The sequence below is a fragment of the Cebus imitator genome, unplaced genomic scaffold (genome assembly GCF_001604975.1).
Source record: "Cebus imitator isolate Cc_AM_T3 unplaced genomic scaffold, Cebus_imitator-1.0 Scaffold161, whole genome shotgun sequence".
In the NCBI taxonomy this organism is placed as follows: Eukaryota; Metazoa; Chordata; class Mammalia; order Primates; family Cebidae; genus Cebus; species Cebus imitator.
In genome coordinates this window covers 3630932-3658849 of record NW_016107476.1, presented here as the reverse complement: position 1 = coordinate 3658849, position 27918 = coordinate 3630932, and positions in this window count along the sequence as shown.

Below are 27918 nucleotides of genomic sequence, written 5' to 3'. Positions count from 1 at the left end.
GGGGCGTCAGTTTTTCTTGCCTCTAAGTTTAACTATAAACCAATTCCCTCTAGTAGTTATCTTAGCATTTGTGCTGCAATAAGCAATAATAATAATAATTCCCATGAATAGCAAGGCCCCCATAATTTTCTAGAACTTCGTTTTTCTAGGCAGTACCCAATGTACTGGACCATTTCTCACTTATAAAACAGAGAAGATTTTAAACCATGGCAACACTTAACTATACCAGGAATCAACTGGACCAACAATGCATCTCATTATTGGGAATATAAAGCAGAACTCTTACTAGAAAACTATCCAAAAATATATTAGGAGAGACAATAAAAGTTTGCATTATTTAATTCAGTCATATCACATTTAAGAACATTATAATATCTAGAAATGACTGCAATCATTTTTAGACATATGTTAGCATTTTTTGTTTAACCTTTTTTTTTTTTTTTGCATACTTTTGGTTTCCAACATCCTTGATGATTGAAATATGCCAAATCATACTTCAGACAAATAGTCATGACTAGTCCACTTCAGGTGCTTTAAAAAGTTTTTTCATTTTCTATGGTCATCATGATGGAGACAGGGATGCTCTGTGGTTGATGAAAACTCATTAAATTCAATATAGCTGTTGCAATTAAGTATCTGCAGAGTACTTAGTCTTAATGAATATAAGTTATTTTAGAATTCATCAAGAAATTAAAAATATGTTATATATTTCTTTTCTTTTTGAGACGGAGTTTCACGCTTGTGGCCTAGGCAGGAGTGCAATGGCATGGCTGAAAGTCTGCCCCCCAGGTTTAAGCGATTCTCTTGCCTAGCCTCCTGAGTAGCTGAGATTACAGGCTACCACAACCGGCTAATTTTGTATTTTTAGTAGAGACAGGGTTTCTCCATGTTGGTCAGACTGTTCTCGAACTCCCAACCTCAGGTGATCTGCCTGTCTTGGCCCCCCAGAGTGCTGAGATTATAGGTGCAAGCCACTACACCCAGCCTGAAAATATGGTATTTCTGACCTGAGCTATAATAGTACTGACATGGTATTAGTTTGTTATTCATCACAAATCTCCTACTCTCCTTTTCACGTAAAATTCTATATATTATTTTAGTGTCAACTAAATTAATTCACCCTGACTTTACCTTTTCTTTAAAGCCTTCCTGAAGGAAGTCATAATACATGATAATTTAAATTTATATTTTATAATACATAACTTGATTAGAAGAATGTAATGAAACTGACAGATCACAGAAACAGGGATTTATAACAAGATATCAAAACAGCCAGTTAATTTTTAGGGCCGCTTCTTCCTTTAACAACCAAATTCTGAATTCTATCATTTCATCTCAGATCCCTGATTCAATATTTTCCTCAAATAGCTTCTGACTTCCATCAGCTTATTAAATTTTACAAGAATTATTTTATCAACTAATTTACATAAGGACACAAGTACATATTAACCAAGTTTCTTACCATCATAGTTATTTGAAGGAAATAATTCACTGAGGTTTTAGTGGTTTTATTGCCCTTCTCTACCTAATTGATGGTTGCTTCCCCGACATTTGCTCATTCTTAAATTGGGGGCAGATTCTGTTATAGTTCTCACACTTATTAGGATGGTAGCTAATAAGTTCTTCTTTGCTGAATGAAGTATCATTCTACTTTCAAGTATCTTAAGAGACATTTATGCTTCCATAATGAAATATTTCAAATTCTGTTCATATTACTTCTCCAGACATGCCTTTGATTTATTTCTTTGTTGCTTCTTTCTCTTCATATGAAAATAATCTATTTTGCCAGTTCTGAATTATGTCAGGCACTAATTGGGAAATGTTCTGATTAAGAAGAGAAGTGATGTGTTTATGAAAATGTTTTACTGAGTAATTCTGCAGTTACATAAAGACCCAAGCCACAGAAAAGCATTATAGCCCAGTTGGCACCTTGATTTTAGCTTGTGGAACCTGAGCAGAGGATCTAGCCATGTCATGGTAGACTTTGACTTTCAGAACTATAAGATAATAAGTGGGTGTTGTTTAAAGGCATTTAGTTTGTGCCCAAATTAGTATGAAAGCAAAAGGGCATTTTTAGAATTTTGTGGAAAAATAGAGTTAAAAGCTGAAAATATAAAATATAAACTGTATTTCTCAACAGGTGTTCAATCAAGCTCAAAACACTTTTGTAAGTGATTACATAAGCCATGTAGTTCATCCCTAAAGGACTGAGGGTCTTGAGAATTTAACCATTACCAATGCAGTCTTTTTTACATTTTTAACTGAAGAGAAATGGGTGACCTTTAAAGATGCTTTTAAGATTAGGAAATAAAAAGAAGTCAGAAGCAGTCAAATCAGGATTGTAAGGCGAATGCCTAAAGGTTTTCTGTCAAAACTCTCACAAAATTGCTATCGTTTGATGAGAGACATGAACAGGACCCTTGTTGTGGTGAAAAGGACTCTCTGGTGAAACTTTCTCAGGCATTTTTTCTACTATAGCTTTGGCTAATTTTCTCAAAACACTCTCATAGTAAGCGATGCTTTTATTCTTCAGCTCTCCATAAAGTTAACAAACAAAATGGCTTGAGCATCCCAAAACACTGTTGTCATGATCTTTGCTCTTTTTAATTAATTTATTTGTCTTTTTATAAATACAGTACTTTAGTTCCTGATTAGACTTTTGCTCTTGACTAGTCTGCTTTGCTTTGACTGGCCCACTTACACCTCTTGGTAGCCATTGTTTTCGTTGTGCCTTGTCTTCAGGATCATACTGGTAAAGCCATATTTCATCTCTTGTTTTAATTCTTCAAAGAAATGCTTACCAGGTGCTGTAGGCTTAAAAAAAAAAGAAAAAAGAGAAAGAAAGAGAGAGAGAGAAAGAAAGAAAAGAAAAAAGAAATGCTTAAAATTTAAACTGAAAGCTCTGTTCTTGCCTGCAGCTGATCTGCATTCAACAGTTTTCCCCCCATCAGGTAGAAAGTTTGCCTAACTTTTTAGGTTCCTGTAGTATGGGCTATCCTTTCTGCTGTTAATCTTTGCTCTTCTTCAATTAGGGCATGAAGAAGATTAATTTATTTCCTCACAAATTGATGTGGTCTGCCACTTCGAGCTTCATCTTTACCATGGTCTCATTCCTTCTTAAAACATGTTATCCATTTGTAAACTGCTATTTCTTTAAGACATTATCCCCATAAAGTTTTTTGTAAAGCATCAATGATTTCACCATTCTTTCACCCAAGCTTCACCACAGAGTTTATGTTTGCTGTTAATTCAACTTTAGCAGAATTCATGTTGCACTGATAGGATTAATTTTTCAACCCGACGTTTTGTCCTTCTTACTGCCTCAAACGAGATCTTGATCAGACATGTTACAACAAGTTAGTGAGACTATTTTTGTGCAAAACATTTTTCAAATCCATACATAACTTTTTTATAGTATGCATTTTTTGTGAAATTTTTGAAGACTTCATATAATTATTTCACATGCTGTCCTAGTTACAAATAAAACTTAAAATTTCTTGACAGCAAGAATTATTACTTTATTAATTGTGTATTTAATGCAAAAATAGTGATCAATGAAAAATTCTAATAACTGGCCAACTGCATTTAACCCTATAATTACCTCTATTATATACAACATTTTATTCACAGACACCATGATCATTGATATTATAGAATCAAAAGTGTTATTTTTGTTTTAGAAGTGATTCTTAGAAGAGGGAAGATAAAAGAATGGATAGACTACTCCAACAAATGCTGTGGATGCTCTGCCCTTATTCCTTATTCTCTGAGATGTTTTCTACTTGTGTTTTGCTCCCATCCTCTGGGCAGGCATAGTGGGGTACTTGTAACCTTCCTCAACGAACTACCTTTGGGCTATAGGAGTTGTTTAAAACCAGAAGAACCTGGGAGTTTATGTGTCCTGGGGCAGGCCCATATCCAATACCTGTGTTGTATGAGAATCAAATCCCAGCTCCCTTGCCTCAAACTAGGAAAACACTTGGTGTTATTTAAGGTCTAGAGAACCCTATAGGATCAAGATGAGGCTGGTAATTTGACTTAAATTTCATTCTTATTTGGAGGGATTGAGTCAGTTTCTCTGTTATGTTTGAATGTGTCCTCTCCAGAATTCAAGTATTACCAATATGATAGTATTAAAAGATGGGGCCTTTGAATGCCTGTAATCCTAGGACTTTGGGAGGCTGAGGCGGGTGGATTACTTGAGGTCAGGAGTAGCTGGGCATGATAGCAAGTGCCTGTAATCACACCTAATCGGAAGGCTGAGACAGGAGAATCGCTTGAACCTGGAAAACGGAGGTTGCAGTGAGCTGAGATGGCACCACTGCACTCCAACCTAGATGACAGACCAAGATTCCATCTCAGAAAAAAAAAAAAAAAGGATGGTGCCTTTAAGAGGTAATTAGGCCATGAGGATTCCTCTCTCCTGCATGGGATTAGGTGTCCTTATAAAAAGGTTTAATGAAGAACATTCATACCTTTTTTGCCGTTTTACCATTTGCCATGTGAGGACACAGCATTCCTACCATCTGAAGGAGACAGTGTTCAAGGTACCATCTTGGAAGCAGAGAGCAGCCTTCACCAGATGCCTTGATTTTCAATTTCCCAGCCATGAGAACATTGAGAAATAAATCTCTCTTCTTCATAAATTACCCAGTCTTAGGTATTTTGTTTTAGCAGCACAAAAAAGACTAAGGCATTTGCCTAACCCTTTACTGTTTTTTTCATAGGAGTATTTCCTTTATATGCCATGTATCTATGAAACTCCATTTAAAAGTTCATTTGTAGACAATTTCACTGAAGAAAAATAGAAAATGAACAAACAAAATGAGAGTTATTCGTTCAATCATTTATAAAAAGATAAAAATTAATGAAAATAAAATTTTATTCAGAGAATTGATGGGAATAAATATACTAATTTTTGTTACAGACCTACTTTATTGAAAATGACCACATTTGATATCAGATGTTCCCATAAAGAGTAATTGACATAGAAAATTGACATGACCACATTCTTCCATGGAACACATAACACAGAAATTCTATGTTATGTAACATAACTATATAGGAAATTCAAACACTGGAGTCATTAGTATTATATTAAAATAGAAAAGTGACTTGTGGTTAATAAGATTAATATTCTAAGTTTTAATAAAAATATTTTCTGGAAAATATGTGATACATTTTTCAAAAAAAAAGAAATATTTATGGACTTCCTAACCAATTTAAGCAGACAGAAATATTTAATGGTATGGGCTTTACTCTAAAAATAATAATACAGTGACAGTGAAAGGGAAAGTCACTCTGACACTATGAATTTCAATTCCATTCTTGAATTTAAATACCACCCTTCAGACTTTGATTATTTATAATGGTTCTACTGTGCATAAATCAGGATGGACATTTCTGGTAACAGAAGGAATGATTTGATGCAAATGTTGATGAAAGTGAAGGTAATGGACTTTTACTATTCTTGCCAGGTCCTCTGCTGAACACCTAACATGCATTGTTTTATTTCCATAAATTCTCTCAACGGTCTTAGAGATTATGTATGATTATCTTCCTCAGACTCTGACTCTAATAGGGGTCCTGAAAAAATCAGTCACACAATTAGAAAAATAAAAAAAGAGAAGAAAAAGGGTCACACAATTAGAATATAGAGGGGTAAGGTACCAGATCACCCTACTTATAGCAAAACTATATTCTTAGCCACTGCAATGGGAATGGTTTGTTGCCACATACATCTTGCTGTATTTATATGGTCAAATTTAGGAAGTCTGCATAAAGCCATCTACACAATGGTGAATTTAAGCACTTACACCGCTTTTCATCAAATTCTCAATTATGTCATTAAGCAAAATACATTTTAATAATTTCTGGCTGTTCTACAATGTAAAATTTTATGTTTATATTAGAAAATAGTTTAAATAAAAGTCCTGTGTGAGAAAGCTATAAATATTCTCTTAGGTCCTCAGGAGGAAATGTATTTGATTTTAAATGCTCCTTGGAATTAACATTAACTGACCTATATAACATTGTCTTCACCAAATATTTATATGGAGCACATGATGAATTCTTAAAAGAGATGGGAATTAGCAGGGAGAAAAGGCATACAAATTTATTAACACGCACAAGTGCACAGGAGCCACACAAAATATAAAACTCAAAGAAGGTCCAGGTAATTGAAGCTTAAATACCCTCCAAATAGAAGAGAGGGAAGTGGGAGGAAAAGTAAATAAGTTTTAGGGGACACGAGTAGGCATGAAGAGCAGATAGCAGCCTGGGACAAAGTTCCTGTAGGTTCTAGGTAAGGAGAAGAAGGTGGCTTGCAGAACTGCATGTGAAAGAAGGTTGTTTTATTATGCAAAAAAGGTAACTCAGGTCACAGCCCTTAGAAGAACAGTTGAAAGAATGGATGAAAAGTCTGTCCTGTGTGGTGTCCTGGGTGTGGAGACTTTGAGCTTTCTCTTCTGGGATATATATTAATCGTCTCTGGTTAATGTAGACTAGAGGGAGGAGGCCCAAGACAAGTGCATTCCCTCTGGATAAACTTCCCTCAGCCAGATTAACTGTAGAGAGAGTCCCTGCACTTCAGAAGGGAAAGGTGGGAGATGGTCAGAGAGAGACTTTGGTTCTGAGGCTTATTTTAGAGGCCTTTCAATCTCCTTTGTTAAAAGCATTCAGTATGCCAAAGCAGCATTATTTTGTAGTATTGTTTTCTGAGCCCTAACAATTTCTTAGCTCCTCCTTAAATCTATACTTTATATTTTTAACTTATAAAGTTAAATTGGAAGACTAGTACAATAAACACAAATACATCTTGTACTAGTTCACCAATTAACATTGAGTCACATATGTGCTTTTCTCTCTTTTCATTGCTGTTATTTGTGTTAAAAATGCACACTCTGAATGAAGAGACCCCCCCAAACAGGCTTCGTGTGAGCAATAAGGCTGTTTATTCACCTGAGTGTGAGTGGGCTGAGTCCGAAAAGAGAGTCAGTGGAGGGCAGTGGGAGAGGAGTTGGTTTTATAGGTTTGGGGTAGGCAGTGGAAAGTTACTGAAGTTACAGTTTAGGGTGATGTTTTGCAAGCTGGGAGGGGGTCGTAGGGCCTGGAGTCACGAGGTTGACCAAGAGAGTTCCCTGCCACTGAAGATGATCTATCCACTCTAAGAGAGGACTAAGTGTGGAAATGCTTGGAGGAAAATTGTAAACCAGCGACTTAAACAAAAGCAAGGCATGTAGACTTTCTGAGGTGTGGTTTAAGTAGTAGGGGGACTGCCTTAAATAGTGGTATTAGGAAAAAGATGTCTAATGCAAGTAAAAGATATGTTAGGTTTATATAGGGTTACTCTTCCACTTCAGGGATACGGGTGAGTTTAAGAGAAGTGGAGGAGAGTACTTGTGACTTCCGGGAGGAGGTGGAAGAGTCAGGCCGATTGTCTGATAGACACAGCTTTATCCTGGAATGATGGACCCACTGGGGAGGGTCTTGTAGAAGAGCAGCGGTTGGGGTGCTACAGATGACCAGGAAGGGTCCTGTTCACTGAGGTTGCAGAAACAGAGGGGTTAGGCTTTTAACAAGGACTGATCTTCCGGCTAGGGTGTTTTCATATGGCCGGGTATCTGGAGTGGGTAAGAGGAGATTAGCAGCATGGCAGATTTCATGTCTGGCCTGTTGGAGGACTGGAATATCGTCACCAAGAGGACTGGTGTCTAGAATAAGGTTAGGCCCAAGCAGAAAGGTGGGGCCATATAGGAGTTCAAAGGGGCTATACCCTGTGGGTTCTTTAGGAGTGGCTCGAATCCTGATTTCTCTGCAGTGGATAATTCTGACCTTGGCTGGGAAAAGAGCGGCCTTAAGGAGGACCTTTATTAAGGGGGCATTCATAATAGAGGACCCCTGTGTGATAAGAAAACCTCTTTCTGCCCATATGGCAGCATGGTGGTGTAGGATGTGGAAGGCATATTTAGAAGCAGTATAGATATTAACATGTATTCCTTTGGCAAGAGTAAGAGCATGGGTTAAGGCAATCAGTTCAGCTTGCTGAGAAGTGCTGGAAGAGGGGAGTGTGGCAGCCTCCATAATAGATGAGTGGGATACAACAGCATAACCAGCTTTGGCTGGTGCCAACCAACTGGGATTGGAAGAACTGCTATCAATAAACCATGTGTGTTCTGGGTCTGGAATAGAAAAAAGAGAAATATGGGGAAATGGGGTAGATACTATATGGATTAGGGAGATACAGTCATAGGGTTTAGGGTTTGTGTTAGGGATTAAGTGAGAGGCTGGGTTGAAGTCAGGACCGAAAGCAATGGTTACTGTGGGGGTTTCGATGAATAGTGAATAGAGCTGGAGGAGGCGGGGGGGGGGGCGGTGGAAAGTATGTGTGTGAGGTATGAAGAGGAAACTAAACTTTGGAGGTTGTGAGAGCTGTGGGGGGTAAATGGGGCATAGCCTGTGATTTTGAGGGATTCTAAGAGTATCAGAGTGGCAGCTGCTGCCACACATAGGCATGAGGATCAGCCCAGGACTATGAGGTTAAGTTGTTTGGATAAAAAGGCTACAGGCCGTGGACCTGGCTCCTGTGTAAGAATTCTGATGGCACAGACTTTTATTTCTGTTGTGTAGAGAGAGAAGGGTTGAGAGGAGTTGGGGAGTGCCAAAGTAGGAGCAGTCTCTAAGGCTTTCTTTAGAGAATGGGAGGAAGAATGGGGGAAGAATTTTTGGACTATGGGATCAGATAGGTTTCCTTTTGTAAGTTTATAAAGTGGTTTGGTTAGGAAGGCAAAACCTGATATCTAGAAGTGAAAGTATCCTGGGAAAGGGCTTGACTAAAGTAATGAGGGCTGTCTCAGAAACCTTGGGGGAGAACGGTCCAGATTAACTGCTGGGATTGGTGGGTGTCAGGGTCCGTCTAAGTAAAGGCAAAAAGAGGCTGAGAGGAGGGGTGTAAGGGGATGGGGAAAAAGGCATCTTTCAGGTCAAGAATGGAATGGTGATTTGTGGAAGGGGGTATGGAAGATAGGAGGGTATAGGGGTTTGGTACAACAGGATGGATGGGAAGTACAATCTGATTAATGAGGTGGAGGTCTTGGACTAGCCTGTAGGATTTGTCTGGTTTTTGGACAAGTGGAATAGGAGAATTCTAAGGACAGTTACTGGTAACTAAAAGGCCATGTGGTAGTAAGGAAGTAATAACAGGCTTTAGGCCTTTTAAGGCTTGTGCCAGGATGGGGTACTGGTGCTGGGTGGAGTAAGGGTGGTTAGGTTTTAAGGGGATGATGAGGGGTGAGTGACTTGTAGCAAGGGATGGGGAGGTGGTGTCCCACACCCTAGGGTTAAGGTAGGGGGACATAAGGGGAGCTATTGAGGGAGGTACGGGTTCAGGAGGAGGGCGGCAATGAGGTGTGGCTGTAGCCCAGGAATAGTTAGGGAGGCAGACAATTTTGTTAGGCTATCTCAGTCTAACAGGAGAACTGGACAAGTGGGGATGATTAGGAAAGAATGTGGAAAGGAGTGCTGGCCTAATTGATACCAGATTTGGGGAGTTTTGAGAGGCCTGGAAGTCTAGACGTGAATTCCCACAACAGTTATGGAGGCCAAGGAGACAGGTGCATTTAAAGAAGGCAGCATGGAATGGGTGGCCCCCATATTGATTAAGAAGGGGATTGACTTAAACTCCATGGTAAGAGTTACCTGAAGCTCGGCATCTGTGATGGTCCAGGGGGCCTCTGAGATATTCAGGCAGCATTAGTCTTTATCTGCCAAGCTGAGGAGCAGCGACGTGAGTTGGACAGTCTTGAATTCCAGTGGGGACCTGCACAGATGGGGCAGGGCTTAAGAGGAATCCTGGGCTGCCGGCATTCCTTGGCCCACTGGCCAGGTTTTCGACACTTGAAGCAAGGTCCAGGAGGAGCGGCTGGAAGCTGCAGTCTGGGTGCTTTGAAGTCTTTGTGAGCTGGTGGTGTGGCTGGGATTTGTCTTACACCAGAGGCAAGCATCTGTAGTTCTGAGATGCACGGCTGCTGGGCAGCTTCTTCCCTGTTATTGAACACCTTGAAGGTGAGGTTATGGGGCTTCAGGGCCAGATTCTAATTTCTGTAGCTTTTAATGTCAGGGGCTGATAGGGTGATAAAATGCATATTAAGCATTTTTCAGGGGCGAGAGTAGAAGTGAGGATGACATTTAAGTCACTCCAGATGAGATTATAGGACTGGGTTAAGTATTGGAGGATCTGATGAAAAGTAGCCTAACCGTTGGCTGATTTGGGAAAGGTAAGATAAAGAGAAAGGAACGTGCACCCTAACTATGCCTTTGGCTCCAGCTACCTCTGGAAGGGGGAATTGTTGGGCAGGGGAGGAGGAGTTAGCTGTGGGACTACACTGTAAGTTGTACTGGGTATGAGATGGGAAGGTGACAGGAGGGGCATAAGGAGGTAGGTTGTGGGCAGAGGAAGAGGAGGGAGGCTCTGGTGGGGTGTGGGGGTTTAGGACCTGAATTGGGGTCTGGTTTGGACAGGCGGAAAGGAGAATGCTCAGAAGGGTTGATGGACAAGGAGTATTCTGGGTTACTGGCAGAGGCAGGAGGGGCAGACGGAAGAGAGAGAAGGAAAATTTGGAATGAGTTGCATTGAGACCAGAGATTAGGGAGGGATTGAAGTATAAAAAATGCCTGGATATCAGGCACCTCAGACCATTTGCCCATTCACTGACAAAAATTGTTTAGGTCTCGCAGAACAGAAAAATAGAAAGTGCCATTTTCCGGCCATTTGGAACCATTGTCTAATTTGTATTGAGGCCAGACCGTGTTATAGAAAAAGTGAGATGTTTACGCTTCAGATCAGGTGACAGTTGAAGAGGTTTTAGGTTTTTTAGGATGCAGGCTAGAGGCGAAGACAAAGGAATAGAGGGCAGAATATTGCCCCTGGCAGAGGAGATAAGTTTTAAGGAGAGAAGCAGAGTAGAGACGAGGAGATGGAGTGACCAGCTACCAGAGTTTTCAATAGGTGTCCCTGACTGAGTCCTTGACTGTAACTTGGATAACCGATCAAGCCTGTGTCCCCATGATTGACCAGGCATCATGGGAAGACCATCTTCCCGAGCTTGTGACTGACGTCAGAGTTTTTGAGCACATGTGTAAAGAGAGTCTCCTTTGCCTCTACTTAGAGAGGGAGACTTGTCTCCTTGGGATTTAAAGGAAAAGAGAGAGGGAAATGCAACCAGCCCCTTATCTTAACTAGCATGAATATTAATGTCTCCCTTTCTCTAAAGGAAAAGAGAGAGAAAGAGGAAGAGACTGCTTACCCAATCTGAAAGTGGCCAGAGAGCTGTTCGGCATGCTAAGCATGAGCTGCTGGTCTGGTCTGATGTGTTGAGGTCTCAGGTGGATCTCTTTACAGAGGGAGTGCGAGGATAGCATGCTGTTCTCCCCAAAGGAGTACCCCTGTCCTGGGTTTCAGCACCAAATGTTAAAACAAGTGCTCTGAATTAAGAAACCCCCAAACAGGCTTCGTGTACACAACAAGGCTGTTTATTCACCCAAGTGTGAGTGGGCCGAGTCTGAAAAGAGAGTCAGCGGAGAGTGGTGAGATAGGAGTTGGTTTTATAGCTTTGGGGTAGGCAGTAGAAAGTTACAGAAGTTACAGTTTAGGGCGTTTTTTTGCAAGCTGGGAGGGGTCATAGGGCCTGGAGTCATGAGGTTGAGGAAGGTCCATTACAAAGTCCAATTGCCTTATCTATTGAGGCAGGAATAAGGAACAATAGAAGAATGTCTCAAGTTAATTTGGCATCACAGGGATTGATCATTCTTCCTCTTTCCATGGTCTTCCAGCTACTTCAGATTTTCTAATTCTGCGAGACCATCCAGAGGTGTATGTGTGGGTCACAGGGGTTGCCATGGCATCCATGGTGTCATCAGTTAAGCCTAAAAGACCTTACAATTTGCAATTTATTTCTTTGAAGTATATGCATGTATACACATGCACACACACATACACATACACACTCACATATAAATATTTGGCAGGTATCTTCTAAGAACAAAACATTCTACCATATAAAAGCAATTCTATCATCACAATCAAGAAATTTAATCATGATACAACAATATTCTCCAGTTTATAGATCATATCCAAGAGTTCCAATGATGTTGGGGTCCAAATTGGTATCACTCATTTAATTTAGTCATCTTTAACCCAGGACAGTTTTCAAACTTTGCTTAATAGTTTATGTTATGAATATTTTTGAAGAATCAAATCAGTCTCTTCATTGCTCTGTCTTCTGAATGTAAGCCAAAATTAAAATTCTAAGCCCTTAGCCAACAAGATAGACCTTTCTTTTGGCCAAGGTCATTCTAAAGTAAACCTGAAACACTGGCTCAGGTCATGATGGGAATAAGTCGTAGGACATCCCTCATTATAATCTCTTTCCTTTGGAATTCAGGCATAGCTAACCAGCGTGAACATTAAAACAGAGACCTTAAGACTAACCACACAAATTATTTGTAGCAATAAGATACCAACATGACCAAGAACAGACCCCGAAAGAAGCATTTCAGGAGTATTTTATACCCCAAATGTATCATTTTGATATATTTTGAAATGGCCCTGCAAAGCTGTCTCTTTATCTCTGATAAGAAACATTTACAGTCTATTCTCTCTGAAGCCTGCTCCTGGAGGCTCCATCTGCATACTAAGATTCTTGGTGTCCACAGCCCCTTATCTTAACCCAGACAGTCCCTTCTATTGATTCCAAGGCTTTAGATAAACTCTTAACCAATTGCCAATCAGGAAATCTTTGCATTCGTCTATGACCTGGAAGCCCCTACTTCGAGTTATCCAACCTTTCCAGACTGAACCAATGTACATCTTATGTATGTATTAATTGATGTCTGTGTCTCCCTAACATGCAAGCTGTAGCTCAACCATTTTGGGCACATGTTCTCAGGATCTCCTGGGGCTGTGTCACTGGCCATGGTCACTCACATTTGGCTCAAAATAAATCTCTTCAAATATTTTACAGAGGTTGACTCTTTTCATGAATACATGATTAGTTAAGGGTTAACCTTTTATGGCAAGAAAGCTTCATATAAGCTTTCAACGAGTTTTCACCACATCCCATCAGGAAGCACAGCAGGTCAGTGTGCCAGGTTTATTGGTGATGTTGAATTTGATCATTTGGCCATAATGGTATTTACCAGATATTTTATGTTAAAACTACCTTTTCCCTTTTGTAATTGATAGGTATCTCAAAGTAACTCTGAGACTGTGTGAGCATCTTTCTTTATAAACTTTTCCCCAAATGATCCTGCAGACAAAGTGTACACTATATTTGGATTGTGTAAAGCCTTCTGGAAAGACTCTTCTGAGATGCTATTCCAGTGGTTTCAACATCCCAAAACTGAAAGACACAGTGAGGGACAACATCAGAAATTATTATCGACATTAGCCTCATGTGGTGGCACATGCCTGTAGTCCTAGATCCTCAGGCTAAACCAGGAGGATCATTTGAGCCTGGAAGTTCAAGGCTGAAGTGAGTCATGATTGTACCACTGCACTGCAGCCAGAGCAACAGAGAGAAAGAGATCTTATCTGTAAAAACAAGAAACAAATAAATATTTATTTATCGTTTTTTTTTTTTCTTGCAGAAAAAGTGATTTATTAGGCAGAGAGACAGAGTATTTATCATTCTTTTTAACAAACTTCAATCCATGCATACAGTCCTCTGATACTACAGGAAATCAACTCCTGTACATTCCTTCTAGTGATTGCTTAAGAATAGCAGCCTTTTAGAATCACAGGAAGCTAAGGATTACGGTGATAATTGATCTACTTCTATCCAAATAACGTGCTTAATGTGCTTCTATGTTAACACTTTTTCTATGGTGCATTCTTTTTGTATTTAAATATACAAATATTTATATATATATATATTTGTGTGTGTGTATATATATATATATAAATATATTCTAAATATATTAATTTTTTGCTAGCTCACATTTTATCAAATATGAGTTGGTTCATCCAAACAAATCATTTGACTAACTTCTGCTAAGAATTTAATGACAAGAGTCTGTTTATTTCTAGTATAAATCAGCATATAATAAATGTCATAGGCTTATAGCTGGGATGTTAGTTTTATTTTTATGATTTAAAAAATGTATTTTTATAATGCTGTAATTGCCCGATGGTTCTTCCTATCTGCTACACAGAGAAAATCAATTCACTGAGATAGTGGTGTTGCAGATAAAAAAAAAAAAAAAAAAAAGAGCTTAATTGGTGTGAGGCCAGCCCTGTGGAAGAACTGCACTTAGCACTCAAATCAGTCTCCCTAAAGGTGGGGATTTTTCAAGGATGGTTTGGTGGGCAGGAGGCTAGGGAATGGATGTTGATGACCGTTTGGGGATGCAATCATAGTGGTGTGAAAAATGTTCCTTGTGTTCTGAGCCAGCCTCTCAGTGGGTGGGGGAGGGGCACAAGACTGAGTAAGGAGTTGAGTGTCCAGGTGGAGTTATCCAGTAGTCAGAAATGCAAAAGTCTGAAATTACATCTCAGAAGGCCAATCTTAGGTTCCATAAAAGTGATGTTATCTACAGGAGTAATTAGGGAAGTTAAAAATCTTGTGATGTCTGGAACAATGGGTGGTTATTACATAATAATGCCTACATCTTAGCAGAATTCAGGCCCCTCTTATAACCCTAAACTTGTGACCTTTTATTACTTTTATAAAGGTGGTTTAGTTTTGGGAAGAACTATTATCATCCTTGCTTAAGGTTAAACTATAAACTAAATCCCTCCAATGTTAGCTTGGCTTACACCCAGGAATCACCAAGGACAGTTTGGAGGTTAGAGGCAAAATGGAGTCAGCTATGCCAGATTTCTCTTCCTGTCATAATTTTGCAAAGGCAGTTTCAATGCCTACATTTTCATACAATGAAAGCTCCCAATCTTCTATTAAACTCCAAATGCTAGGATTAATGAACACTGCCTATAAAACTCCCATGGCTTAGTGCATTTTTTACATACATAATGTAAGAAAAATTAAAGTATGATCATCCAAATACATTTCAGAACACATTAGCAGTAAGTGTTTATGAACAAAGCTCAAAAGCAACATAAATCAGTAAGTCATTTTATATTGCTACTATGAAATTCTGATTTATTTGTTTCATTTTAATCTATAAAACGTATCAATTTTAATGTATCATCCTAATGTTTATGTTAATCTTAACCCACACTTGTGTATTGAAATACTAATATTTTCTTTCAATGAAAGCATCAAAGAATGTAAAAATAATCTGTGGAGGAAACATTGAGACCTTGTGAGCATCGCTTTCCTTATCAAACTTTCATCTAATGGCAATTATTATTTTCTGATGTTGCAACATGGAAGAACATCTCAGTCTCTTGTGAGGGCATCATGATTCAGTTTACTAATATATTATTAGAATTTTAAAAGATGTATGATATTTAATGAATCAAATCTGAGTCAAGTTTCTGGATAATGATGTAACTCTTCATTTACTGTTATTTTTATTATTCATGATGCTGTTTTGGACTTATCTCTGTTTCTTCCTACAGAACAAACATGCTCTGAATGTCACAAATTAATTATGCGATATGCCTGAAGCTGTAGTGGCACCCATTGGATTTACAAGCCAGCAGGCATTAAAAGAATCATGAAATATTAGGTTGAACAGTACAAAACGGTAAACTACAAAAATGGCAGTTTCATTTAAGGCTGACTGATACATTTGTGTTCCCGATTTTAATTCACACATACACCGATACACATGCACCCCCAACATACACACTCACCATGTCCTTCTCTCCAGGCCCAAGCATGCAATATTGCCTTAATTCTGTTTTCCAGTTCTCTCCACAGCTAGATTGTAGGAAAGAAGTCACTGTCTTCTATAAAAGGACAAAGTATACAAGAATGCCTAAATAAAAAATATAAAGTAGGCTGGGAGTTGCAGCTCATACCTGTCATCCCAGCACTTTGGGAGGCTGAGGTGGGTGGATCACGAGATCAGGAGATGGAGATCATCCTGGTTAACAAGGTGAAACCCTGTCTCTACTGAAAATACAAAAAATTACCCGGACATGGTGGCACACACCTGTGGTCCCAGCTACTCGGGAGGCTGAGGCAGAAGAACCGCTTGAACCTGGGAGGTGGAGGTTGCAGTGAGCCGAGATCATGCCACAGCACTCCAGCCTGGGTGACAGAGGGAGACTCTGTCTCAAAAATAAATAAATAAATAAATAAGTAAATCAATCCAGAATTTCTAGGTACACAATAAAGTATAATCAATCAAATACAAATGATTGTTTTAAGAACCATAATTTTGAAATTGAATGATATGATGACCATATATAAAATATTACAGAAAGTGTGTAAGGAGCCCTTATTCATCACCTAACTTATTAGAGAAATAATAACACTCAAATCTCAAACCTCTCAGCCATTTTCCATTATTAGTGAAGTTAAGAGACTTTCATCCTTGTCTTCCCAAATTATTTTAGGAATGACGTTTTGAAGTTTCTGTATTAAATTTCTGTGATAAATGGCTTTATAATTGGAGTAGTTTATTCATTTTCAATGGCATATGAAGTACTATGATGACCTGTCAAAAATATACCATGCACTCTAAGATCCAAGTAGTACGATATATCTTTCTGATCTTAATAAAAGTTTTGTTCCTTTTTTTTTTTGAGATGGAGTTTTGCTCTTTGTTGCCGAGGCTGGAGTGCAGTGGTGTGATCTTGGCTTCCTGCAACCTCCACCTCCCAGGTTCAAGCTATTCTGTCTCAGCCTCCTGAGTAGCTGGGATTACAGGCACCCACCACCATGCCTGGTTAATTTTTGTATTGTTAGTAGAGACAGGGTTTTACCATGTTGGGCACTCTGGTCTCGAACTCCTGACCTTAGGTGATCCTCCTGCCTCAGTCTCCCAAAGTGTTTGGATTACAGGCATGAGCCACTGCGCCCAGCTGAAAGCTTTGTTCTTATGTGTATTACTGGAAAACAGGTCTTGTGTTCAAAAAGCAGTTTTACAGAAAATCAATTTAATTCATAGAAATAGGGACAGAGCAAAAGAAAACAGCAGGACTTCATGGTGTGGCTTTTAGGAGCAGGTCTCTCTAGTTTTACAATGGTTGCCCGTCTAAACTTTTTTCCTCAAGGCTGCTAAACCAAAAATAATATGTTGGCAAAACTAACAGAGACTGTAAATTGTTAAAGAAAGCGTTCACTGCTTTCTATGCCTAGGGCTGAATAAAGTGAAAAATAGAAGAAGAAAGGAAGCTGAGTCAACCTTTGAAATTGCTATTCATTGTGAAACCAACTACCACCACCATCACCATCCAAAACAAGTGCTTATTATTCCTATTTTAAAGTGAATACTTACAATTAGTAAAATGATTTTGAATGACTATGCTTGCTTCAGGGAAGGTTATTACAGAAAACAAACTTCCCTCAGCAAGCTTTCTAAAGCAGCTAGTACTACTTACGTGTATCCAAATATTTCTCAATTTAATAACTGGTAACAAAATTATTTGCATGTAACTTAACCTACACAAAGAGCTAATTATTATGTTTGTTTAAATATTCTACATTTACTATAGTTAGTATATATTTTTTTAGTTAGCTAAATTTATGGGACAGATGAGTTTTAATTCCAGCAGTATTATTAGTATATTTATAATAGTACAATTTGTCCATAATATTGCAGCATTCAAGAATGTCTCTATCACATGTGATGATATCAATAGTTGTTTTGTCAGTTGTGATAAACTTCCAGAGTATTTACTTATTTATTTACTTATTCTTAATGGATCATAGAGACTCACAAGTTTCTCTATAATAATGGTCGCTTTAACTCCTCTGTATTTTACTCTCTCTGAGTGAAAAAGAAAAGTAGAGTGTAGCTATTCTTTTGGGCAGTACAATAACACAGACTACTATCTGCAGCCCTGAAAGAGATTGTTGTTTATGAATGTAAACATTTCTAAACTAAGTGTTAAACTGATTTATTGCCCTAATGGTTTTAACTTTCATCTGAATGTGCCTAGTCTATGCAAGTGTATATCTTCTAATGGTTCCATCATGGCAGAATAAATTCTGAGAATTCTTTTTTACAGTACATAAGAGGTCTACAAATATTCACCTAAGTTAGAAATATATGTCCACTTATCAGAACCTTGAATTTCTGTTTATTTTCACAATAATCATCTCATCTGTTAGAGAATAATCTAATAAAATAAACGAAGGCTGCAATTTGTATAAAACATTTGAGAAATCTGAAAATCTCTTTTAGGGCCTACCTTTACTACATTAAAACATTATCTTGGATTAATATCTATCAATACATATGTTCTTTTCAGGACAGTGTACTTATGGAAAAATTCTATAATCTGTTGTTAACACAATTTAAAATACTGTTTCCGGGAATGAATTATGGCAAAAATCAAAAATTGCCATTCCCTAAGTATACTTAAATTTGGGAAAAATTGCAATATGTATGTATGTGTATGTATGTGTGAATATACTCTAGATTTATATACCCTTTTGTCCTAATGGATGGATAGAAACACACACAGATACATAGAGAAAAGGAAAGAGAGAGGTGATTACACAAATATACAAGGGTAGAACACAGATTGTAAGCATTCGTAAAGGTATGCAGATTACTTCAAAAGAGTAAATAGTACTGCATTAGGCCCCAAGGAGAACTTCTATATATGGTAGATTTCTCTGGTAATGCAATCAGCTTTATAATGACTAATGAAGTTAAGTCAAAAAATTATCTGTAAACCATAGGAACCATTAGCAGTTCTGCTATTTGTATCTTTACATCTTTAATGGTTAATTCCAAAGAATTCTCAGTAGAGGCAATAGTCGTTAAATATATTATGTGAATTAATATCTGCAACCTGCTGGTAACCAAAAGCTAAAAACCCCACAGTGATGACATGAACCCATATAAACACAGCAAGCTCATTTTCATTAAGCCATTCCTTAGAAATGTGTGATGTACTTTTTTAGAAGAGAGCCACGAACTAGCTAAAACATAAACTAAGTAATTTTTATGGGTTATTTTCATTTTATCTCTTAGACAATTTCAGCAGGTTTTTTTAGTGAGCATTTTTACAAAAAGAAGAAGAGGTAGTTATGCATTGAAGTACCTAGAATTAATCTATTCTAATGCAAAGCTTTTTATAAATATATTGTAACACAGATTAAGGTTAGAGCTGTCCATACAAGTTATTAAAGGAGGCTATCAACATTGTGTTATAATGAAACTATCTTTGATAGAATGGTTGTTAAAAATGTATTTTTCTCAATCATCTGGCCAAATATCTGAACTCTCACCGTGAAATATTCTTTTTGATTAGAGCAATGACAAAGCAGAATTTGTTTGTTGACTACAAAGCAATAGCTCGGAGGCTAAACACTGATGCTAAGCCAGAGAAAAGTTACTCACTGGGCCACAATAAAATCACCACAGGAACTTGGGAAGCAAGAAGTTGGTCAGACATCACTTTCATAGGGAATATGGTTGCAAAAGGTGAGGTCAGCTGCAAACTCCTAGTGATATCAAGAAGAGTGACTTAGAAGGGAAGACAAAAAGACAATTAATCAGAAACTGTGTTATACCAAGTACAGCCAAAAACATCTTTAGCTTCTTTAATATTTCAAAGCTATATGATCTCTTTCAAGATATTATCGTGTGTGTAAGGCCACTGACAGGAAAAGAGACAAACTGTATTTTATTGCATTGTTTTGTTCCTTTATAATAAGAGATCAATACAATTCATCAAAAGCATCTCTGCTCAATATTAGTAGCAGACATTCAGTGGTAGAATTGCCAACCAGTTTCCATCACCTGTGAAAATGATTACCGATTTCTGGCCTCAAGACACCTGAAAAGCAGCAGAAATATAAGAAGCAGTTGAGGCTCTCCATGTACTTATGCACAACAGTCAGATAAATAACTTGCTACAAACCTGTTTTTAAACATTATCTTATAAATATTAGTGCCTTCTTTAATAGAATATTAAATATATTAAAGCATATTAAATAATAGCATATAAAATAATAGAATATTTTAATATGCTGAATTTTTAAACATTTTGTTTTTATCTGACACATTATAATTATATATATTTATGGGCTACAGTGTGATATTTTGATAGATATATACATAGTGTAATGTATCAGGGTAATTAGCATATCTGTCACCTCAAACAATTGTCATTTCTTTGTGGTGAGAATATTCAAAATCCTCTCTTCTAATTATTTTAAATTATGTGTTGCTGAGTTTACAGTGACTTTTGGTCATATGTTTTCTCACAACAGAGAGTAAAATAAAGTACTCTTATGTAGATGGTTTAATGAATGGTTTGAGGTTAAAAGTGTCTGCAGAACGTGTAAAACATGAGACTATGGCTGTTCAGATTGAATACAGTCTTAAATAGAGCACACCAGACTCTCACAAGTTTATACAAGACTGGGATGAAAATAAGAATGGAAGAAAGACATCACTATAAGCATTAAAATAAAATTCTGAACTACCTTTTGAATTTAGCACCAGACAAATGAATTCAACTTCCTCCGTTGATCTTTCTTTCCATAGAATTTTCTAGTGGTAACAGGAAAGCAGTATGTCTAGCAAGGCACTAGGAAAGGTCAGATTTCAATATCTGCAGACACCTATGTATTTGCTAAAAAAATGCTTTTGGACACTGATGATCACAATAATAGCAGATGTGTTTTCAAGATGATAGAGCTTAATTTGCTGCTGGACTTAGAAATTAGAAAATAAAACTTTAAAATATAGTAAGCCCTGAAGTTAACAGTTGTCAATAAAATAATAATGAGGGTGAGAAGAAAGAGAGGCATCAATGAGAGTATAAAACATAATCAATTTGCATTTCATGGTCAATTCAATAAATTAACTGATAAGGTTTGGAGTTGTTTTTGTTGTTGTTTTGTTTTGTTTTCACTCTGTCGCCCAGGCTGGAGTGCAGTGACGTGATCTCGGCTCACTGCAACCTCTGCCTCCTGAGTTCAAGTGAATCTTCTGCCTCGGCTTCCCATGTAGCTGGGACTACAGGCATATGCCACTGTGCCCAGCTAACTTTTGTATTTTTAGTAGAGATGGGGTTTCACCACGTTTGCCAGTCTGGTCTCAAACTTCTGACCTCAGATGATCTGCTCACCTCAGCCTCCCAAAGTGCTGGGATTACAGGCGTGAGCCACTGCTCCTGGCTGGTTTGGAGTTTTAATAACCAGAAAAGATTTATATTTTGGATATTAGAAGATAGTGTGTTGCACTAACTAATGAAAGATAAGAAATACTCCGCTAATCAAACAAAGCAACAGAAAAATCCTATTGCTATCTAGAACTACAAGATAACTTTCATTACAAGGCTTGAAGTTGCTTTTCAATGACTAAATTTTTAAGATATTTAAAGTAAGCTACAGAGATTAAACTATGAATGCATTGGGCCCTATTTGCATGCATATATAATGGTTTTAACATCTCTTTCCTTCAAAAGGATTTTAGGTCTAGCATTGCCATCAGTCACGAAGTCCTATTATTTATGCAATTAGAAATTCCTCCCTCTTTCTCATCTGTCTTCTTCTCTTCAGCATAACTACCTCCACTGTAGCTTTGTAACTTGTTACATCATCAATCTTGTTTATTTACCATCAATCTGGTAAATTTATTTACAGGTCATTCTACTTCTTCCCTTTCTGTCTTCATGTCACCTTGAACATAAATATCTTATTGCTTCTGTCTGGAAACTCCCTTAAATCAAATATCAGCACACAGCACTTGGAAGTTTTAACTTTATATGTGGGTCAAAGATGGATAGATGGAATATGACACCCTCATTCAAAATACATTTAAATTATAAGAATAAATTGTTTTGTAACCATCATCAGGAACAGCAAGAATAAAACATTTATTCCTGAATTGTACAGATTGAGTTCACCAGAAGTAGACAGAAAGTGATATAAGAGATTTATCTGGGATAAATTTCTGTGAAAGAAATAAGAAGTAAGCAGATTTTGGCAGAGTAAATAATAAAACAGCTACACAAGCCCCATGAGGCCTTGGCCAACAGGGCCAGGAGCTATGGATTGCCCTTCAAAATGCCTGGCATCAGACTGAAATGCCTGCATCTCTGAGCCCTGCCTCAATCAGTCAAGGTACACAGGATTGACTGGTGGAGTATATAGCCTTAGGCCACGAGGTTACATGACTAGGATGTAACCTCAGGCCAGGTGGCTGAGACACTGAAAGGGCTCTCAACTGGAGGCATTCACCTGATCATAATCCACATGTTTGAGCAACACTTCCTACATTGATGGAGTTCTAGAAGGTGCAGCTCCATGTCTTCCACACTAACCCACTTTAATCTTGTTTTACAAATCAGAAAAATCTAACAGATGAGATAATCGTCTAATAGTGAACAGTTGACTAACCCATATCTTTTTGTGTGTTTTGGTAGAAAGCAGATACATACGTGTGGGCCAGTACACTATTTGGACAGCTCTTCTTATGTGAGAAGAGACAGAATGGCCAAATACTTCATATCCTTCCTAAACCTGTGAAGCCTTTAGTAAGCACAGTTTCTTGGCACATTAATCAAAATATACTAAGTATAATTGTGAAATGCCCTCCTAAGTAAAATATCCTCATTTCTAGCTCTTACTTATAAATCAACTCTACTGCATAGGTCACATATTACTCATCTATTACAATAAATATGATTTGAATACTTAATAACTGAGACGAACCAAAATGGTATTTAAAACTGGTTTCATTGAGAGATTAATGCAAGTAGATTGTAATTTTATTTTAAAACAAGAAGAATAAGTCCTTTAAGATTATTTGAAATGACATTCATCTTTAAATAAAATCCAAACATCAACATAATGAATTTTAAATAGTCTGCTGAAATTCTTAAACACTTTTATCAAAGCACTTTTTATTGTTTGTTTCTATTCGGTTGGAATAGTGAAAATGTTTATGTTGTACGCAAAGGTTAAAAACTTAAATGCTGAAATTAAATAAAATTAAGGATATTAAAATAAGATAGTTCAGTATATTTAATTAAAATAATTAAACAAAGAATGGAAAAAGTACAGTTAGTTTTACCTTGGATGGAAATTTATAAACAGAACAAAATATTTCCATTAGTAATACCATATTCTGCCTTTATTTTTACCCCGAGGGAAGTGAATGAATTCTGATTTCTTATAACACCTTTAGTAAGCATAAAAAGTAAGGCTGAATTTTTCTTATGTGAAATGCCCAATACTATAGACAATAATAGTTACAGAGAACTAATAACTGAAATATTTAAAACCATGCTATGATTAGGAAGAGATTCACTAGACCCTTGGGGCGCTAGTAATGATCTATTTCCTGACCAGAGTTGTAGATCCAAGAGCATTTACTTTACATCGGTTTGTTAAAATATTCAAGTATGTTTTATATAGTTTTCTCTATTGTTTCCAAAAAAACTTTTAAAAGCAATAAATTATAATAATAAAAAAGTTACCTTGTATTATAATAATAAAAAAGTTAACTTGTATTATAATAATAATAAAAAAGCTAACTTGTATTATCATAATAAAAAAGCTAACTTGTAAACCAAAATGCCTTCAAAATCATATTCCTGTGATATTTGAAAATTAAAACTGATATGGCTTCCACTATATAAATTTAGAAATAATTGAAAATTTCTTTTAATCAAGTAAATGTTTACTGCAATACTCCTGCGATTTCCCACTGTCTACCTTTTAGCAACCACGATGCTTCAATTCAAGATGACTCCTTGTTCATGTGCAGCAGATTTGAGCTAAAAATAGTGTCCACAAGATGAAAACATCGTAAAGAACAGCTGTTCTTAATCAGTGAAGGGAGCTTTGAGTATCTCAAAAGTTGTTTTTGGCTATCTGGTAGGGTCCCGTAGAGGTACTTTAAATACTTATTATAAATATATATTTAGTCCAAACATCCCAGAAAGTCACATAAAGAGTGGATATTAATTTACCTATATTATACTTAAGCTGTTGCCAGCATTTGTGCAGTCACACTCCAAGTGATTTGATTCTGGCTGTGATTCATTCCCTGCTAGTCTTCTCTGTATGATCCAGGTTTCTACCTCCTTCAAAAAAAAAAAAAAAAAAAAGGAGGAAAAAACGTGTGAAATACATTAAAAATACTAAATTCTGACCTATACCCAAGTGCAACCTTCACAAATACCTACGTATATACTGAATAAATCCAGGATCAACTTCCATTTATTTCTTATTTCTAGTTTATTTTTATAAAGCTTTTTTTAAATAGTAAGACTTCCATTTAAGAAAGTGGCAATTCCAGATCATATTGAGACAAGTATAACAAGGTTTATAATGCATCAAAAGTGTTTATGTTATACAAGGCTGACAAAATGCTACTATAGTATAGGTAAACACAATATGATTATAAGTTTTAATATCAGATCCGCACATTCAAAAATACATTTTCATCAGAAAATGTTCAGCACATTTATGATAAACACCAAGTATTTATTTAGCTTTAAATTTATAATGGGGTAGTTAAAACCTACTAATGAGTAAAATATAACTTATACTTTGTTTATTGTTTAAGCTGTATCTAAACTCACATATTGTTATCTGTTTATACACAGGTCCTTTTTATTTTTACCTGCTTTAAAGTAAGAATGTGTAGATGATCCAGTATTTTAAAACCAGCAACTTCCTAAAGTAAACAATAGGTGCCTAATTTCTTTTTACAAAAAGCCCCAAAATTCAGCTAAACCATATATTACTCCTAATTAGAAAAACTGCTAATTATTATAGGTTTTAAATGGACAACTAAATCAGGCACTACCTAGGAGTTTGTGTATCAAGCAATTCATAGAACAGACACCTCAGTGGCAGCTTTGCTGTTAATGACACCGAAGCTTCTGAACACCAGCCAGTTACGAAAGTGCAGGACCACTGCTCCTGATGTCATAACCACAATAACTATGTTCTTTATACATATAATTATATTTCTTAGGAAAAAAAGAGTGATATTAAAATATTTACTTCCAATACCAATGAATTCTATAATGTATAAGAAGCTGTAGATAAATAGCACAGGCTCCTGAAGGACCCCTGCCATGCCAGGGCATAACCCTTTAGTGACTAGTCCCTGAATGCATCCAAAATCCAGGAATGTTTGATGCAGCTCAGGCACTGGATATGGGCACTGATGACAGTGGCTGGTTATCAACCTCAATAGAAGTATGCAGATTTTAGTATATTTTTAGAAGCTTTTTCTAAAACTCTCAAGCTTTTATCCACTGATGGGGACATACCATGGTGTGCCCTCTGATCACTAGCACTGATTTTAGTTCAATCTTATCTACCACACAATTCTGCATTATTATTACTGTACATTTCTAATTTGCCTATCATTTAGAACATGAGTGGTTTAGCCTCCATTAAAACACCAATGTTTTAGTATACATGTAATTAATATTATACCAAATAGCATAAAATGCCTTGAAAATAATTTTATTCATTTTAATAAATTGACTATGTAATGGCAATAAAATTATGGTTGCTAAAATTGTTTCCCATGGTGTTATAAGTTAGCAATATTGAAAACACTACACATGTAAACTAAATTTTATAACTAAATAAATTGATGATGGATGATAAATATAGGTTTTTTTCAGTGTTGGAATGGGAGGTTACAGACAGGCCAGGGAGAAAGGCTAGAATTAACCACGTCATACTGGATTAGAATTGGAGATATTAGAAAGAACTTATGTTTAATTTAAAATAGTTATAGGTTGATTCATGCAGAAATATTTATGGGTATGTTCATATGCAGGAGTTAGTATAGGCACATATATCTTCTTGCTCTGTCAGCTGAGAGGGCCTAAAAGCACTGACAAACCCCGAGCAATGAACACACCTAGAACTCATTCTCCAATAAATAATTCCATTATTCAATAAAAGGAACTAGAGCTTCTTAGAGAAATGGCTGGCTGATCTTGAACTGGAACAAGGAATATGCAATATGAGAAGGAAGTATCTTATAGTGACACAAAGTAAAGAAGTGCAGTATTCAAAAATAGAGTCAAAGGTAAGGACATTACAAAGAAATACAGGAGCCAGTATAAAGAGTTTACAATGATCAAATCTGGAACAATTTGAGGGACAAAATGAAGTAGTGTAAAATTATACCTAATTATGTAAAATAACTGTTAGAGTTCATAGTGATTTATGTGATGGAATAAATGACATATAAACAGAGGATGATAGACAAATCTCCACTGGACAACAGTTTTGAATAATATATGTAGAGAGCACCCTGAATGTAGAGATAGTATTTGATGTACACCTCTGCCTATGCACTAAGCATAGCCAGTTGGCTCTGTGCTGCAGTAAGCATGTGGCTGAGTTTCTCATGCATGTGATAAGTTTCTTCAGTGGACTAAACAATTTAGGCAACTGATGAAGGAAATGCAGCTTCACCATGAAGACTCGCAAAATTAGTTCAAAAGAATGCTTTCTGTGATACTGCTATAAAAATGAATACCAAACATTTATGCAATGAAAATCCTCAGCAAATGGAAGATGCTTTAAAAGCAGAGAATGCTTATTTCTCTGATGTGTTGGTAAACTGTGATCCACAGTAGGTCTCTTCATGCTTTTCGTCTCAAAAAGGATTTTTCAAGATGCTTGAAATGTTCATGCTTTCAAAATGAAAATCATCTGTACTTAATAATGCATTACTATGTGAATGATGATTTACTGTCACTGGTTAGTAAATTTGAAGGCAATCTTCTGAATTATTTGTCAAGATTCTACATTGATGAAATGGTGTTAGCCATCAAATTTACTATGTGCACAGAAACATTAAACCTGATAATGTTATTTTGAGTATAAAACTGCATATTTCCCTGGTTGATCTTGGTCATGAGTGAAGATAAATGATTAACTGTTTGGTCTCCTGTGGCCATTATTAACACACTTAACTACATAACACCTGAGATTTATAAGCAATGGAAGATAGCATGGGAAAATACAGCCCAGAATGAGACCGTTTTTTTTTCTAGGTGTTGTTGGGGCTCAGAAAACTATACCCCAAAATGAAGGCTTAAGAAGCAGCCTCAGAAGCAAAAGTTTTTTTCTGACTTTCTGCCCTTCTGTCTCTCGCTTCTTTTCTCCACAGAAGCTAGCCGTAAAAATCAGAATCCCTCTACCCCAAGGTGGATCTTAGCAATCAAAACCCCTTTTCCCTACAACCAGCCATAAAACCTGAAAATATAACTCTAATTTTCTCTCCACCTTTCTTTGTAAAAGCTGGCCATAAATTATCTGACATACATTGTTTGAGTGTAGGTCATGAGACCCCCATTCCAGAGAGTGCTTTGCCCCACAAAAAGAAGAAAAGAATGCATGCTCAGAGAGGAGAATCTAGGAAGACAGCCCCTGCTGGGTTTCCACACTCAGCATTAGATTATACCCTTTCTATCCAATCATGTTTTTATACAACTGTTCATACTTCATTGAAACTAACCATAAAAATAGATATTTTCTCCTATATCTTTTGTTCTTCACTGATATGGTTTGACTCCGCGTCCCCACCCAAATCTCATCTTGTAGCTCTCATAATTCCCACATGTTATGGGAGGGACTCGGTGGGAGATGACTGAATTATTGGGCATGTCTTTCCCATGCTGTTCTTATGATAGTGAATGGATCTTATGAGACCCTATGGTTTTATTTTATTTATTTCATTTATCTTTTTGAGATGGAGTCTCACTGTGTTGCCCAGGCTGGAGTGCAATGGTGCCGTATCAGCTCATTGCAACCCCCACTTCCTGAGTTCAAGTGA